The 6000-nt window shown below is 41.7% G+C and overlaps 1 protein-coding gene across 1 annotated transcript in view; it reads right to left on the reverse strand.

Moving 5' to 3' along the window:
* Positions 1-5348, reverse strand: part of TMC3 (transmembrane channel like 3) — a 129449-nt gene extending 124101 nt beyond the window's left edge. The window contains exon 1 of the mRNA XM_077185307.1: positions 5302-5348. The gene's annotated coding sequence lies outside the window, so the exon portion shown is untranslated. The remainder of the gene's footprint in view (positions 1-5301) is intronic.
* Between the last annotated feature and the right edge of the window lie 652 nt (positions 5349-6000).

The following is a 6000-nucleotide window of genomic DNA, read 5'->3' on the forward strand; positions in this document are numbered from 1 at the left end:
GCCAAGAGGCCCCATTTTTTATATCCAATCATTTTTCTGCAGATGAACAGGCAGCCTGTGAGCACACAGAGAATCTGCAGTGCCTCCTTCCCTGCTCCTCAGCAGGGATCTCACAGCACCCAGAGGCTGTGAGCAGGAGGGAACCAGAGCAGCCTGGGGAGTGTCCAGCTGGGGGGAGTGTTCCCCCAGCTGTGTGACAATCTGGCTTTACAAATTACAGCCTTTCATGCAGTAATTATAGCTAAAACCTCCTAGCCTTGCTGGAGCAGGCTAACACTGCAGTAATTCCCAAGTACAATAAGGAGCAGTAACTCTGCTGATCAGCAGCCTTAAAACCCTGGTCCAATTAGAGCAGAGGGACTAACACAGATTAACACAATTGGATCAAACTGATCCTGTGGAAAGCAAGGCCTTTTAGAGGGAGCATGAGGTTCACTTCCAGGGAAGAGCATCGAGCACAGCACACAAAAACTGCTCACTTCTTTCCTCAAATGAGAGCTCTGGATTGAGCACAATGCAGTTCTGATGTACACAGGGAAAAAGAAAAAAAAGGGGAGAGGGGTTCTAGGGATGTTAATTATTTTAGTTTGTGCACATAATTTCTGAGTTCAGAAGTGTTTGGGCAATGCTCTCAGGCACATGGTGGGAGTGTTCTGTGCAAGGCCAGGAGCTGGACTCAATGATCCTGATGGGTCCCTTCCAGCTCAGCATATTCTATGCTTCTGTTCTATTCTGTGATTCTCCCTAGCCCTTGGACTCTTTAATTATAAGTCTATGTTTCAAGAAAGTTTCAAATGAGGCTGCTGTAAAAAACAAAATTTCTTCTCTGAAATGGATCGTGTTTCTTCTTTTTAATATACACTAAAACTGCTTACAGATTGTACACATACTGAAAAATAAGAAGAAGAATATCCAATCTATTTTGTCAGACTTTGCAAGAGTAGATTTGCTGAGAGATGCAAAGCCTTGAAGAATTAAAGGATTGCAATTTCCATGCAACAGATCCTACACACAGGCTGGTAAGAGATTTTGCTGGTACAATAATCAATATTGGCTGCAGGCTTCTCCATTTCTAACGTATTCTACACTTGTTTAAAGCATTTCTACAAAGCTGGGCGTAATATTTTTGCCAGTGAACGTGTTACTATCAGTGCCAACAAGAGGAATTCCTGGAGCTTTTCTTGCTCTCCAGAAGGTGACGCACACCAGTGTGTCAGAGAGAGCATGTGTATGAAAGGAGACTCTCAGCTATCTCATCAATTATCCAGGCAATATTTAATGATAGATTAATGTTCCAGGAAATAAAAAAAAATCACTAGGTAAAACCTGGTTCTTTCCTGCATTCTCTTCTCTTCTCTGCCACCAACACATTTTAGATATTTCAGATAAAGGACAAATATCACAGTGTTTTCATGTTGCACAGAGAGCCCCTTTCTTAAGGGTTTCACAAAAAGAAATTGGCACTGAAGACTGCTTTCATGAGGCTTCAAAGATCTGTCTCCCAGCACTGACCAGGTGACCTTGAGAGGATTGAAGATCATTCTGACCTACTTTCCAATTTTTACTTTTAATTGACAATTCACATTTCTTCCTGACAGCAGACAGTTCGCTTGAAAGCCGTTTGGATTATCATCAGACAGGAACTTGGGCAAGCAGAAGTAAAGAGGCTGATTAACAAATATTCCAGTTTTTAAAATCTGAGTAAGATATGAGTTGTTGAAGTCCAAGATCTCCACACCCACATGGTGACCTGTCAACCTTAACTCAGATTTGTTCAGTTGGAAAAGAGGAACAAGTGCTCTGCTTGGCACTACCAATTCCAAGCTTGTGTCCCAAGAAATTACAAGATGTTGAAAACAGTGATTCTGCTTAGACCTGCTGTTCTTTTCTGCCTTCTCACTCACTTTAAATTTTACTTAAAATTTTAGCTCAGATTAAACAACAAAACCCAGTATATTTTTTCTAAATAATGTGGATAATTCCAGCCTTTATCATTGCAATAGTGCAATACAAGCTATGGCAGCCAGGCAGAGCACAAACAGGCAGGTGCTGAACAAGTTTCCTACCACAGACAGCTTTGCCAGCAAATATCTGGCCTGCAGTACCCTTGCTATTTCTGTCCTGGATGTCTCTGGAGGAATGGCTGCCAAATGAAAAGCACCGTACCAATTTGTGCGATGGTTTTGTGATGTGCATAAATGAGTTCTTGGATAGGCTTAAATTCCTCCTGACTCGTGATTTAAGTGCAAATTTCAGTTCTGGTGTGTCTAAAGGGGAAAGGTTTGCGCATTGCTATGCAAGTCTGCCAGCTGGCCCCCACTGCCACTTTGTTCCTTTGCTTTTAAAACTAAAACATGAAGCTTAAAACAGTTGTTTTAATATTTAGCACTGTAGAAGGTCGTGTTCATACGAGGGCCCTGGAGAGAAAAGCTTTTGAGCAACTGGGGGAGCCACTGAAAGTCAGTGTATATAGGACAGATCAGTTGCACTGCTTTTATACCTCACCTCTCCTGACAATGAGCTGGGAGCCATCAGGCTTGGCCAAGGACTTCTAGAGAACAACTGATATTGAAAATGAAGTTAAACATTGGATGTTAGACTGAATATATCACTGTTCTTTGATTTTAAAAAGGTATGAACAGGACTATAGAGGTCTTTTCTAGCTTTAAAACACTGAAGTGATTTTAAGGTGGAAAATTCAGCCCCACATGCCAAACACCTGAATCTTATAACTGTGCCATTCTAGGGGCTTGTTAGAGATAACTGGTCCAGCCTCTAGCTACTGAGTAACACATACCTTGCACTTATTATATGGGATACTGATGTCCTCTTACAAATTCTTTTCTTGTTTAATGGTCTGTAATCCACTCCTTAAAACTGCCCCTTCTTTGGCAGTATTATCCCTCAGTTACTGTATTTATTCTAATGTGGCTTTATGACCACTGAAACGAGATGGAAAATTCTCTCACTGCCTTGTGAACACCCACCACCCTGCTTAGCAGGTTAGCATAATGCCCCAGGTGCTGGGGAATGCCCCATTATGCTGCAGAAATTCAGAGATATTAGCCCTGGTTTCCCTATAAAGCTGATTTAACATCCACTTGTGAAGCAACCCAATAGACACAGAGCAGGATGAAATAGAAGCCAGCTGAGCTTTCACTCAGTACTCTTCAAGATGAGTAAAGCACACAGGAATCACTATCCTGTCCAACTATTGTATAACATGTTAAAAGGCTTTAAAATCAGAGGCACTTGTTTTAAAGCATATTTAAATATTTACTGCATGCATTGCAATCTCTCAACTTGGTGCATGACTTTCAGCTCCTGTAACAGACACAGACCTCATACTCTTGGTACCTCTGCCAGAACACAGATTCTGAACTCCTATTGAAAGGAGGGGAAGTTAGAAACAAATCACTCCTCTTGGACCCCCTTCAGAGTCCTTCAGTCAGCCTATTATATAAACTTCCTTTAACTCCGAGGAACAAGAAACAAATAACTATTCTCCACTAATGGGGATTTTTATTTATTAATTCACTTTGGAATTATAGTCTCATTTTCTCTCTCAATAGACCAGGGGCAGGTTAAATTTCTTTCACTAAATTTCTTCCACAACTTTCACCTACATTAATGTAGGCACTTTCCTGGTACTAAATTAGCATGACAAGCTACCTTGTTATGGGCATGTTAACAGAAATGTCTATATGCTTTCTTAGTAATGAAAACCTGCCCTTGCTGTTATTCTAATAATCAGAAATTCCATCTTTCCCTAGCCAGCTGCCAAATTTCTTCTTTCTTGAAAGTAAATAATGTCTATTCTATACTTGTATATTATACTTCTGGATCCAAGCCAAAAGGTTTTCATGTCATGAAAACCTTGTGATTTAAATGCATCACGTGAGACAGCAACAAATCAAACAGAGCAGCATAATGGGTTTGAACAGGATAATGTAGCAAGCAGTTGTCTAAGGTTTGGAAAAGGACTAGGAAATACGCTGTTGCTAGAACAAGATCCTCTGCTGCCCTCAGATTCAGTGGCTATTTCTGATTTGTTCCACTGTGCAAAGAAGCACTGGAAAAAGCAATGTTATTAAAACCCAGATGTGTGGAGAGAGCTTGATTCCTTCTAAATATGTCAACATAGCCTGAGCTATGCCATCTTTCTCACAACCATGCAGGCAGCTGCCTGCATAACATCCACACAGAAATAACTCCTACCCTAGCTATGGAGGAGAAGCATTACAATTTCACTCAGCTGAAGATAACCTGCATTTATCCAGAAACTTGATAAATGTAACTGATCACTTGAAAATGTGAAAAACACAAATTTGGCAAAGATTTATTTCCCCCGACCAATCCCACTGGTAAGAGCTCCAGGAAGAAATCCTTCTCACTTGAACATAAATATGTAGCAGACTTCTAGGAAAACAATCCTGTGAGCACAATTGTTCCATCTGACAGAGAGTGGCTGCTGATAGATAACAGGAATATTAGTGAACAAGGAGCAGTTATTTCTGCACTCACTCAGCAAACCCAGAGCACAGGCACTTGGTCTCTGCCGAGTTTCACTGTGCCACACGAGCTGCTCAGGAGGAAGACTATGGTTTTAAACATCTTTCCCACTTAAGTGCACAGCATGGTGGTTCTTTGCAAGGCCATTTAATTTGCAAGATATGGGCATTGAAATGCTAAACACGACCAATTTACTTTTGGAAAATATCATTGATGCTTCGGCAGCAGAGCATGTGCCACAGATAACTGCTTTATACCTGAGCACACCAACAGATTGTTCAGCTGCCAGGCAGTGGGTGCTGCCATACCTAGTCCTGCAGGACAGCTGTGGGGACAGAAGAACCAAGGTGTGGGTCCTGCTTTGGGCCAGGAGTGCTGTGTCAGCTCAGCCAGGCACAGAGGCTCTGCTCACACTCCTCTGTGGCTCCCCACTCACAGCCTGGTGCTCCCTTACTCCACAGTGCACTTGCAACCCCTGGGACAACCTCAAGGCTCTGCTACTCTGTCCTTTGCCGGAGTGATTCATGCCCAAAAATCAGGTTTGTGCTACTGATGCAGTCATGTTCATATCACAAGTGTTTCTCCTCCTCAGCATGACCCCAGGCTCCAGGCATTCTGCAGCAGGTGACAAGAGCCAGCTGCCTCCAGGGCAGAGCCACATTCAGCAGTGGGCAGCACTCCCAGCACTACCTGGGCATATCTGCAAATCCTTCCTGCTCAACTCTGGAAAAGTCCCTCAAAAAACAGTAAAAAAGCCACTGAGAGACAATAAATATTCTAGCAGCTTACCCTGGTTCACTGCCAGCTAAATGAGTTGTTGGGTATCTCTCCTTTCTTCTTGCCAGCATTTCTAAATGCAAAAAGAAAAAAAAAAAATTAAGGTCATCAGCAGGAGTTAAGGGCTGTTCTGAATTAAAAATTCTGCCCAACATTTAAGAGCAGAAACTTAAGTTACCAGCTGAACACATGGAATGTAATGAAATACAGAGAAACACAGGCCCTCATGAAATGCAACACGAGTAAGAAGAAATACTTCAATTTAGTCTGGTACTTTCCTATTTCACAAATAGTTGGTGAGTCGAAGAAGCCAACAAATCCAGCCAGAGAATGACCTAAAACCCCAGAAGAATAAGAGTTACTAAAAATTACCGGTAGGAAAAAATCCTAAATGCTTTAAAAAGCCAGAGATGTTTTTAACAGCCACTTAAAAATACATATCTGCTCCAGTGCTCAGGTATCAAATGCTACTCTTCCATTTCTTTTTTTTCTAACATATCACACACTTTTCTTTCCCACCATCCACAATTGTAACTACAAGAACACCCAGTGCAACACACTCAGTCTCCTCTAACCACAGAGCTGCTACTTCAAAACCAAGCTGAAATCTGATTTATCAAATACAGAACACAGCAGTATTTCAGATGTCAAATCTCCTCGTGCTAAAATATGTATATCCTTGAGAAACTAATTGTTTTTCTGTGGCACTGT

The sequence above is a fragment of the Agelaius phoeniceus genome, chromosome 13, assembly GCF_051311805.1.
Source record: "Agelaius phoeniceus isolate bAgePho1 chromosome 13, bAgePho1.hap1, whole genome shotgun sequence".
In the NCBI taxonomy this organism is placed as follows: domain Eukaryota; kingdom Metazoa; phylum Chordata; class Aves; order Passeriformes; family Icteridae; genus Agelaius; species Agelaius phoeniceus.